General features: G+C 41.4%; 1 pseudogene; it reads left to right on the forward strand.

The window, feature by feature from the left end:
* The first annotated feature begins 9544 nt into the window (after window positions 1-9544).
* Window positions 9545-9693, forward strand: LOC143665838 (small nucleolar RNA SNORA70; annotated as a pseudogene).
* Window positions 9694-9967: the final 274 nt, after the last annotated feature.

Here is a 9967-nt window from a genome sequence, read left to right on the forward strand (position 1 = left end):
AAATTCAAATGGAGGTCCCCTATACTCAGAACTTATCCCTTAGAGAATGGGACCACTGATGTTTCCTTAAGGAGGTGAAATTTAACTTGGTTTTGGATCTGTGGCTAAATCTTTAAGGACCCAGTCAATCCCAGAATCTGTTTTATTCTTGCTGGAGAGTGGGAGGCTGTTGCACTGCAAAGCCCACACATCTGCAAAAGCATTTTCTTTGTAAACCAGCTTCTCTATGACAACCATTGCATGTGTTCTGGGGTAGAGGCCAGCTGACTCAGGAATTAATCAAACTCTTTTATGCCAATTCTCATCAGCTTTCAAAGGGTCTTTACACAAAAGATGCCTAAATGAGCAGTGAATGAATATTCATAGATATATTTTCCCTGTCGAAAATCCAGAAGGACCCTATTCTCAGAACCATTTGCTGTTTCTGGTAGAGTAGACTGGGCTCAGCCTTTGTCCTTATCACAGAGAAGAGGGAAATGAGTCAGCCTTTAACACCAAGGAGACAGAATGTCCTTCTCCATTAGTGATAAACTTGTCAAAGGCCAGGAATATTGGGGAAAGTGTCACAGGGTTTCCAATCTGAGCACTTGTCTGCAATGTGTAAGACAGTCTGACATATGTATGTTCTCTCTACTGACCCGGATTAACCTCTATAGACGCACATGACTTCATTTCTCATAACCTACTTTTCACATTTTGGCCTTGCCAGATCCGCAATTCTTAACCCTCTGATTGGATATTTTCCTTCATTGAATAATAACTAAAATATTCAAGGAGAACTTCATATTTTATGAGGAGTTTCTATCCTGATTCCTTCAAGGACCCTGAAGGTCAGAAAGGTTAGTTAAGTCACAGAAAGTCTGTGGACACAGAAAGGCAGAGAGGACATTAGAACCCATGAGCCCTGACTCCGCAGCCAGTGTCCTCTCCCCTGCACAGCTTCACTGCCCTCCACCAATAACCAGAGTTGGAGGCACACACAGTGTTAACCTTGACACTGAAAGTCCCATAAGTTCAAAACTTGATCTCTTTGACTTCAAACCATTTTGAGTTCTTCATCTAAGGATCTAAGTACTTATTGAAATTCTGGTCTGAAAGAGGTCTCCAAAAGGGAGGTCACATCACAGAGCGCATTCTAAAATCCTTGGTAACTCAAGTGGATTTGCCATCTGGGGGGCACTTACAGCATAAAACAGTTTCCCCTCCTTTCCCCTCCCTTCTCACATGGTGTATTTAGGGCTGTCCCCAGCACAGGGAAGTAGTGGGTCTGAAAGGAAATAACTACCTCAAAAACTTCCCCTGCCAAATAGGCATTCCCTGAGAATGCTTGGAAGGGGGCAGCTGGGCCAGTGCTATGGAGACCAATAAGGCTATATCCCTTGAAGTTACAAATGCACTGATTCTGTATCCAACAACCACACTTCTGAGAAATTTATACATATGCGTGCATACGCTATACCCCGTATGTACAAAGTTTTCTATTGCAGCCTTGTTTTGTAATAGCAAACACTGGAAACAATGAACTGGTCCATCTATAGAGCATAGGTTAAATGAACTGCGGTGAAACATACTGAAACACTATGCTACAAAATGAATGAGGTAGCTCTCTGTGTATACATTGTTAAGTGAAAAAGCAAAATGCAGAACAGTGTATACAATGTGCTACATTTTGTGTAAGGGATGGAAGATGTGTGAATATTCATATTTTTTGTGTTTGCATAAAGAAACCCTGGAAGGATACTTGAGGAACTGGTAAAATGATTACTTTTGGGAGGTGGAGAATGCGATGAATGGATGGTGATGGTGAGGAGAAGGTTTAGACTGCTCAGTGTGTACCTTTTATATAATTTGAGTTTTGAAGCATGTTAATACCATTACTTACTCAAATATTTAAATTAAATTCAACAAAATTGCCACCTACTAGCCAGCCAGGGTGTTCTAACAAGCTACCATCAAATTTCTACCTTGGAGTCTTCCTAAAGATATGTGATTTGAATAAATTCAAATCCTTAACCCTTAAGCTATCTCTCAGATATCAGTAAGTCCTTGGAACACACAGTCACCTAATAAGACCCATCAGGAGAGAATGTTTCACCCTAAATGCAGATATAGGAAAAAGTAAGAGAGTGTCCTAAGGCTAAGCAGGAGTAGAATGATTGCTTGGCAGGATTAAAAAGACGCGCAGCAACTCACCATATGTATGCCCAGCACCACACTTGGTGTGTGAGAACTAAATGTCTCATGAGAGAAGACAAGACAAAGACATGGCAAAACTAAAATGCCAAGTCTGCCCACGTTTTCCTCCTCTAAGGGAGAGCTGGGGCATAGAGGAGCCAGTGAAGAGGAGGCAGGAATTGGGTTCTCCATTACAATGACCAGTGAGTGTGTTTTCCATCCAGGCCACTGTATTGGGCTCCAGGGACTTCTTTTTGCTTTCTGATATTTTGGAGTAGACAGGAAATCAGCAACCTGATTTCTCAGTTACAGGTTGCTTTAGTTACAAAATTGTACTTTGGAGAAAAACCGAAAAACAGAGAAAAGTAGGGAAAAAAAAACAATAAGTGTAAAACTCTTTATTTCCATGCATAGGATTTTTGTTTTTGTTTTGGTATGTTTTCTGTATGTAGTTGTAGTCAGACAGGATATATAACTTGGTATTTTGCTATAAATATTCTGTGCAATCTTTGAACCTTTATTTCGGAATGGGCTATGTGGTATTCCGTCTGAAGATATAACCATCTTGAGTTTACATTCTTTTATTTTAAGTTTGATCTCTTTCATAAAGTAACACAAAGAATTTAGAAAAAAAAAAAGGGGGCGGGCCGCGGTGGCTCAGCGGGCAAAGTGCTTGCCTGCTATGCCGGAGGACCTCGGTTCGATTCCCGGCCCCAGCCCATGTAACAAAAAACGGAAAAACAAAATACAATAAAACAAGAAAATGTTTAAAGATGTTTCCCTTTCTTCCTTCCTTCCTTCCTTCTATCCTTCCTTCCTTCTCTCTGTCTTTCCTTAAAAAAAAAAAAAAAAAAAAAAAAGGATGCCCAAGGTTTGTTTCAGACAAAAGGCTGTGGGTTCTTCTGCCCAATGCACTCAATAACCAATTCCTGAGACACCAGGGATTCAAAGAGAAAAAGTTTGTTACTATGTGCGTATGAGGAGAGGAGATGGCCTAGCAGCCCACAATCTGTCTCCTCGAACTCAGTATTTCGGGTAGTTTTATTAGAGAAAAGGTAGGCAGGGTGTAGGATAATGAGCACAGTGGCCCCAGATGATGTAATTAGAGATGATCTGATTATTGAGCATGCACAGATTGATTACATGCTGAGTCACAGAATGTATGAAATAAAATGGCAGAATGAGGTACAGGTGACCTGTAGGTTAAAGTCTAAGTTACTGTGCATGTGAGGAGAACCCACTTAGCCTAGATCCAGTTGCGGTCATCAAGATAATTTGGGACTTGGGGTGGGTTAGTTCTGGGCAGACCTAAAACCCTTTGTTAACAAACCTTAGGGGTATCTTTAGTGATTACAAGACTCTAAAGTTGAAAAACTGGATAACTGGGTACAGATGAAGGTTAGTCACAAGGTTTTTACAATCACAGGGGCAGAAGATAAGGACTGTACAACCATTATCAGAGATCAAGGCAGCTAAATTACAATTCAGAGAGCTCAGGTATTTTCCTGTCTACTCCAAAATATCAGAAAGCAAAAAGGAAAATTTATATCAAAATCATGCCTTCAATCCTGATTTCTCAGTTACAGGTTGCTTTAGTTACTGCGGAATTTTGCAGAATTCAGGCCTCACCCTTCCAAGCACAAGTGGATTCCCAGATGATTCTCCTGCTACGCTCTGGCTTAACCGAGTCCTGTGGCATTGAGATGACCCTGCTCTAAGAATCAGTAGACATTTCTAAATGCCTGTTCTGCTGCTGCATAGTCTTGAGCATGTCATTCCACAGCTCTGGGCCTCAGCCTCCTTGTCTAGACTCATGTAGGAGAGCTGTGTTTGGCTCATGTAAAAGTGTTACTGGGTGTTTGCTCCGGGGAGATATTCCCAGATCACACAACCAAAAGGTGGAGGCTCTTTTTGAGCAATTGTTGAGAAGAGGTCACACAACTTAAGAGGGAAAGGGACTGACAGCTTTTAGGAAGTTGGTTACCTGTGTCCTGGCCCCCCCTGGAATGAGGCCTGGCTTGACCTGTGCTCCACTATCAGGGGGATGCTGGAGACCTTCCACTACGTGAAGGGCATAGAGCTTTCCCACTCAGCAGCACCCATGTGCTCGCCTGCTCTGGCCCTGCTCAGAGAGGTTTAACAGTTTAACTGCAACTTAACTCTTCTCACTCTAAACACAGACTCTGCCCTTTCCCAAATTCGTCCCTCTCCCCTTGTTGTTGGCATGGAATTGCTCAGTTCAAGACACATATGTCTTTATTTTTATGAAGTGAAGTTAAAATGGCCCAGCCTCTGGAGGGAATTGCCTGAAAATGTAGAGCTGTGTTCCAGTAGCCATGTTTCTTGATGATGATTGAACAATGATATAGCTTTCACAATGAGACTCTGTGAATGTGAAAACCTTATGTCTGATGCTCCTTTTAGCTACTATATCAACAGAAGAGTAGAACATATGGAATAAAAATAAATAATAGGGGGAACAAATGTTAAAATAAATTCAGTTTGAAATAGTAGTAAATGAAAGCGAGGGGTAAGGGGTATGGTACGTATAGTTTTCTTTTTCTCTATTATTTTATTTCTTTTTCTGTTGTCTTTTGATTTCTTTTTCTAAATCGATGCAAATGTACTAAGAAATGATGAATATGCAGCTATGTGATGATATTAAGAATTACTGATTATATATGTAGAATGAAATGATTTCTAAATGTTTTGTTTGTTAATTTTTTTTAATTAATAAAAAAAGTTAAAAAAAAAAATGGCCCAGCCTCCCCCTGCAGGGATGAGAGGAAGCCCTGATCATTCGTCATCGCTGGTTGTCCTGCCCACTTCCCTGGTCTGAAGGGAGAGAGCAGGTATAGGAAATGACTCTGTCATTCTTAAGATTTTTGTAGTGCAGTGAGAATAAGATAGAAAATAGAAGACTTTTTCCCTATTCAACAAAGATGGATTTAGATTCCACAGCTCAGAACATCTCACAGTTGACCTCATTTTCTACGCATTTTGAACCATGCACATTCTAAACACTGTGAACACTCCATAAATACGTGGGGACTGCATGAGGCACTCAGGAACCTGTGGGTTCTTCCTATAGGTATAATAGAAGCACCGAAATAAAAAGTGGTATTTTGCCAATCTGCTCTACTCTGTTCACGTGTCTCCACCATGAATGACAGAAAGGGTTTCTTTGTTTGAGCCCTTTATCCAGATAGAAGAAATATTTCATAGAATACCTTGATTACTTTACTTTGCTTCTAGGAAAATATCTAGATAGGTCAAAGGAAGACAAGGCAATTTAATAGAAACAGCTCAGGGTTGAAAGTCCCACCCATTGATGCTCTCTGATTGATTTCATCACAATTTGTGGGCCTCAGTGTCCTCTCTGTGGAACGGGGATTAGGAATCTCTTGTACATGTATTCAAAGATGCTACAAAAATAAACGAGCTGGATCTTTGCGACTTCTTTCATCTCTCTTCCTGTCTTCCTACCCACTCCCATTTTCTCTTTGGTACTGTCATAAGGCCCCCTAAAAACACCCTGCCTCTCAAATTCCTGAAGTCCCTGTCCTCAAGGAGCTTACGGTCTCCAAATGGAAGCAAAGCAACTACTAGCAAAAAATATTGAGAATAAAGATACACTGTACCAAAAACAAGAATGAAATCACAGGGTAGAACACTGTAGCACCTGCGCCGAGGAGATGGGAAAAAAGTGCTAGGAGTGGTGCCTAGAAGGTTCAGGGTTAAGAACTTGGAGGCTGCACTTGTCCAGAGGCCACACTCATCCTCAGGGCAGACGAGAACATGGGACGTTTCCTACTGTAAGACACTGAGCTGGTTGAGACCTGCGGGAGTGAAGGACTTCAGAGGAAAGAAAAATAAATCAAAACATTTTGCTGGATGAACCAAACCTTCCTGCAGGCAGGATCTGGGCCCTGTGTGGACAGCAGGACCTGAGCCGGCAAAGCAGGGTGGAGAATGAGAAATGGCAGCCAGGACTTCCTGGTGTGGAGAGAACAGTGGCACATGTAGTGTACCTGTGTGGGAGCTACACCCTTGGGAGGAGGGATCTGAGTTGTGAGCACCACTACTCAGGTTAGCACTTAGCTGATCTGTCTCTGAGCAAGGAGCCCCAGCTGAGAAGCACTCTTTGTTCCTCAGAGCACTGGAAATGTATATGCTCATAATAATTGTCGTTACTGTCACCAGGTAACCCCGTGGGAGCAGGGCTTTTGTCTGGTTTCGCCAGAGCCCATCCATGCCCATTCCAAGTGCCTTCACCTCCAATGCCATAGCCCCTTGGACAAACCTGTCTGAATCTGTACCCAGTTCCCTCTCCTCCCCGCTTCCATGGAAAGTCAGGATGAGCTGCCTTCTGTACTCACAGGAGGTGAGACAGCTGCATTAATGAATTAAAACATTGACCTTTCACTCTTCCACTGCTGGCTTAGCTGCATAGCTTATAGTTCCTCATAATGACATACACACATACAATCCAGGAAACTGTTTTAGGTAGGATTCTCATCATGCATCAGGCTAAGGAGGTAATTTTGGTCATAGTTCTGCAACTGAAAAATTAGGATTTAAGGGATAATTATGGTTGTGAATCATATATAGATATTCTTTTGCTTTCTTGTCTATTGGAGTAGACAGAGGGAAATCCCTGAACTATAATTCAGCTGCCCTGATATCTGATAATGATTTTAAAACCTCGTACATTGTGTCTTTGTGGTTGTAAGAGCTGTTGCTTCCTTCATCCAGTCTTTTCCTCAGAGTAAGTTGTAGGGGCAAAGGTCCTAATGCTAACAGAAGAACTTGAGTCAGCAATTAACTGGTTCCAGCCCCAAATTCACTCGTTTACATTTATAAATTTTTCTTGCTTACACTCACTATTGTAATGTTTATTTTAGCCTAGTGTCAGCCCTGTGCATACTTACCATCGAAAAGATAATTCTGTCTCCTTTCCTTTCTGCTTGCACTTTTGAAAGGATAACTCAGTCTTCCTTTCTGCTCAGACTTGATTATTTGAAATTGTAATGACTACATCTCTGCTTGTTAGAATCCATAAAAACCTTGAGCTCCCTAAACTTAACGAGACAGGTTTTGGCCTAGGCCATCTGATCTTCTGCTTTACATCTGTCGGTAAATTTTTTCTCTCTTGAAACCCAGGTATCTCAGGAATAGGTTATTCGAGTGCATCAGGCAAGAATCCATTGCCTTTGTTGGGTAACAGTTCTTGAGACTATTGGAAGGAGAAAAACTTCTTAGAATTTGTGCAAAGTGAAAGCATCTTATCCCTTATTTGTACTAAAAACAAACTAGAAAACTTTGTGCTTCTAATGCATCTAACTGTGTTTCTCAAAAGTTCTAGAAGAAGAAAAGCATAGCCAAACTTTAACCAATATATGTGTGATTATAATATACATATTTAAATTTTCCTTCAGAAAGACCAGCTGTGGTTAATGAATCAGATTACAGTAAAACCTGAGGAATTTGATGACACATTAACTGAACACACACTTCCACTTGAGGAATTGCCCTCTCCACTTCTCAGCTTGGGCCCTGCCTGGCGATTTACATTTCAAATTCATCATTAGTTAAATCTGCTAAGCTAAAGGGTCAAGGAGAGTTCAGTCTATTTAGAGACAGGCTGTCTTGCTCAATTATAAAGGCCGGATCCACAATAAATAAAGGTAACTGGATAGAAAGGGATAGATTCAATGAATCATCTGGAAGATTCCTGGAAGTCCCTGAGTATTTGTTTTATAAACAAAGCATCCAGAGGGCCTCTGCAACTTTCACATTTTATCTTTGTGCTGGTTTGAAAGGATGTATGTCCCCTAGAAAAGCCATGTTTTAATCTAAATCCCATTCGTAAAGGCAGAATAATCCCTATTCAAGACTGTATGTTTGAATCTGTAATTAGATCATCTCCCTGGAGATGTAACCCAATCAAGACTGGTTGTTAAACTGGATTAGGTGATGACATGTCTCCACCCATTTGGTAGGTACTGATTAGTTTCTGAAGTCCTATAAAAGAGGAAACATTTTGGAGAATGAGAGATTCAGAGAGAGCAGAGCAGAATAACATAGCCATGAGAAGCAGAGTCCACCAGTCAATGACCTTTGGAGATGAAGAAGGAAAACACCTCCTGGGGAGCTTCATGAAACAGGAAGCCAGGAGAAAAAGCCAGTAGATGATGCTGTGTTCGCCATGTGCCCTTCCACATGAGAAGAACCCTGGCCGTGTTTACCGTGTACCTTTCCAAATAAGAGAGAAACTCTGACTGTGTTCACCATGTGCCTTTTCACTTGAGAAAGAAACCCTGAACTTCAAGTAGGCCTTCTTGAACCAAGGTATCTTTCCCTGGATGGATGCCTTTGATTGGACATTTCTTTAGACTTCTTTTAATTGGGACATTTTCTTGGCTTTAGGACTATAAACTAGCAACTTATTAAATTCCCCTTTTTAAAAGCCATTCTGTTTCTGGTATATTGCATTCTGGCCGCTAGCAAACTACAAGAATCTTAGAACTCATACAGAGTCAAAAATGCTGTATTCTTGCTTAACTTGAGAAATTTCCTCAGTTTCCCCTTGTGATCCTGAGCCTTTGGGCCATGTTAGAGCAGTTGTTGGGTATTAGCTCTGGGGACACAATCCTACTTGAGATGGAGTGGCAGTGCTTATACTTATAGTTTTGGCTCTGTTTTGCTCTTTGAGGAGAGTGAGGTTGAAAGCTTATTTTTGTCTAGGGTCTTGGCTTGCTTTCACTCTTTTTTTTTTTTTCCTTTCACGTTAAACAGAGGGGAAGAAAGACAGAAGGAAAAGGATATGAAGTCACAGAAATTGGTGTAGGAAGGCTCCACAAACTCCTGTGAAATGGGCATTCATTTGTCAGCCTGGAGATGGAAGTCAGTTTGAAATTTTGAATATTAATTAGCATGTGATCATAGAAAAAATTTGACTGGTGGGTGCACTACAAAGAGAAGTATGACCTGGAATGACTTAGATCAGGGATTCCAAACCCCAGTGTCTACAAGGACCAGCTGATAGTTTAAATAGGCTGGGGGAAAATTGTGGCAAATTAGAGAGTCCAAATACTGTTTCAGGGGCATCTGAATCAGGACCAGCTGATGGTTGCTTGGTAAGAATATGGGTCCAACATTGCTAAATGTCTTTGTTTTTATAGAGAAGCTGGAAATCCAGATTTTTTAATATGAATTTTCTGACATTTTTAATGTTGAACATCTAATTTAAAAATATTTAAAGCCTTAGGCAATCTGTAACCAAATAAGCCAATTAGCTTTCTCTCCCCATGAGGGTCCAAGGAGCAGTAGCTAAAAGATGGAAGCATCCAGGTGGGCCACGGTGGCTCAGCAGATAAGAATGCTTGCCTGCCATGCCCAAGGACCTGGGTTCGATTCCCGGTGCCTGCCCATGTAAAAAAAAAGATGGAAGCATCCTTGGTAGTGTATGCAGCCTGTTGCTTGTACAGGTTGCCCTAAGGGACCTTGGAGTCAGAACTTTCCTGTTGATGGTCATGTGTGGCCTCATACTATCCCCAATTTAGGCTCCAGAAAGGTATGCGAGGTACCTTTGGAAAGCCCCAGGATATGGCAGCCAGGATCCACATTGGCCAAGTCATCATGCCTATCTGTATGAAGCTTCAGAATAAGGAGCATGGGATTGAGATGCCACACAAGGTCAAGTTCAAGTTCCCTGGCTGCAAGAAAATCCATATCTCTAAGAAGTGTAGCTTTCCCAAATTTAATGCTGTTGAGTTTGAAAACATGGTGG

This window comes from Tamandua tetradactyla, chromosome 21 (assembly GCF_023851605.1).
Source record: "Tamandua tetradactyla isolate mTamTet1 chromosome 21, mTamTet1.pri, whole genome shotgun sequence".
In the NCBI taxonomy this organism is placed as follows: domain Eukaryota; kingdom Metazoa; phylum Chordata; class Mammalia; order Pilosa; family Myrmecophagidae; genus Tamandua; species Tamandua tetradactyla.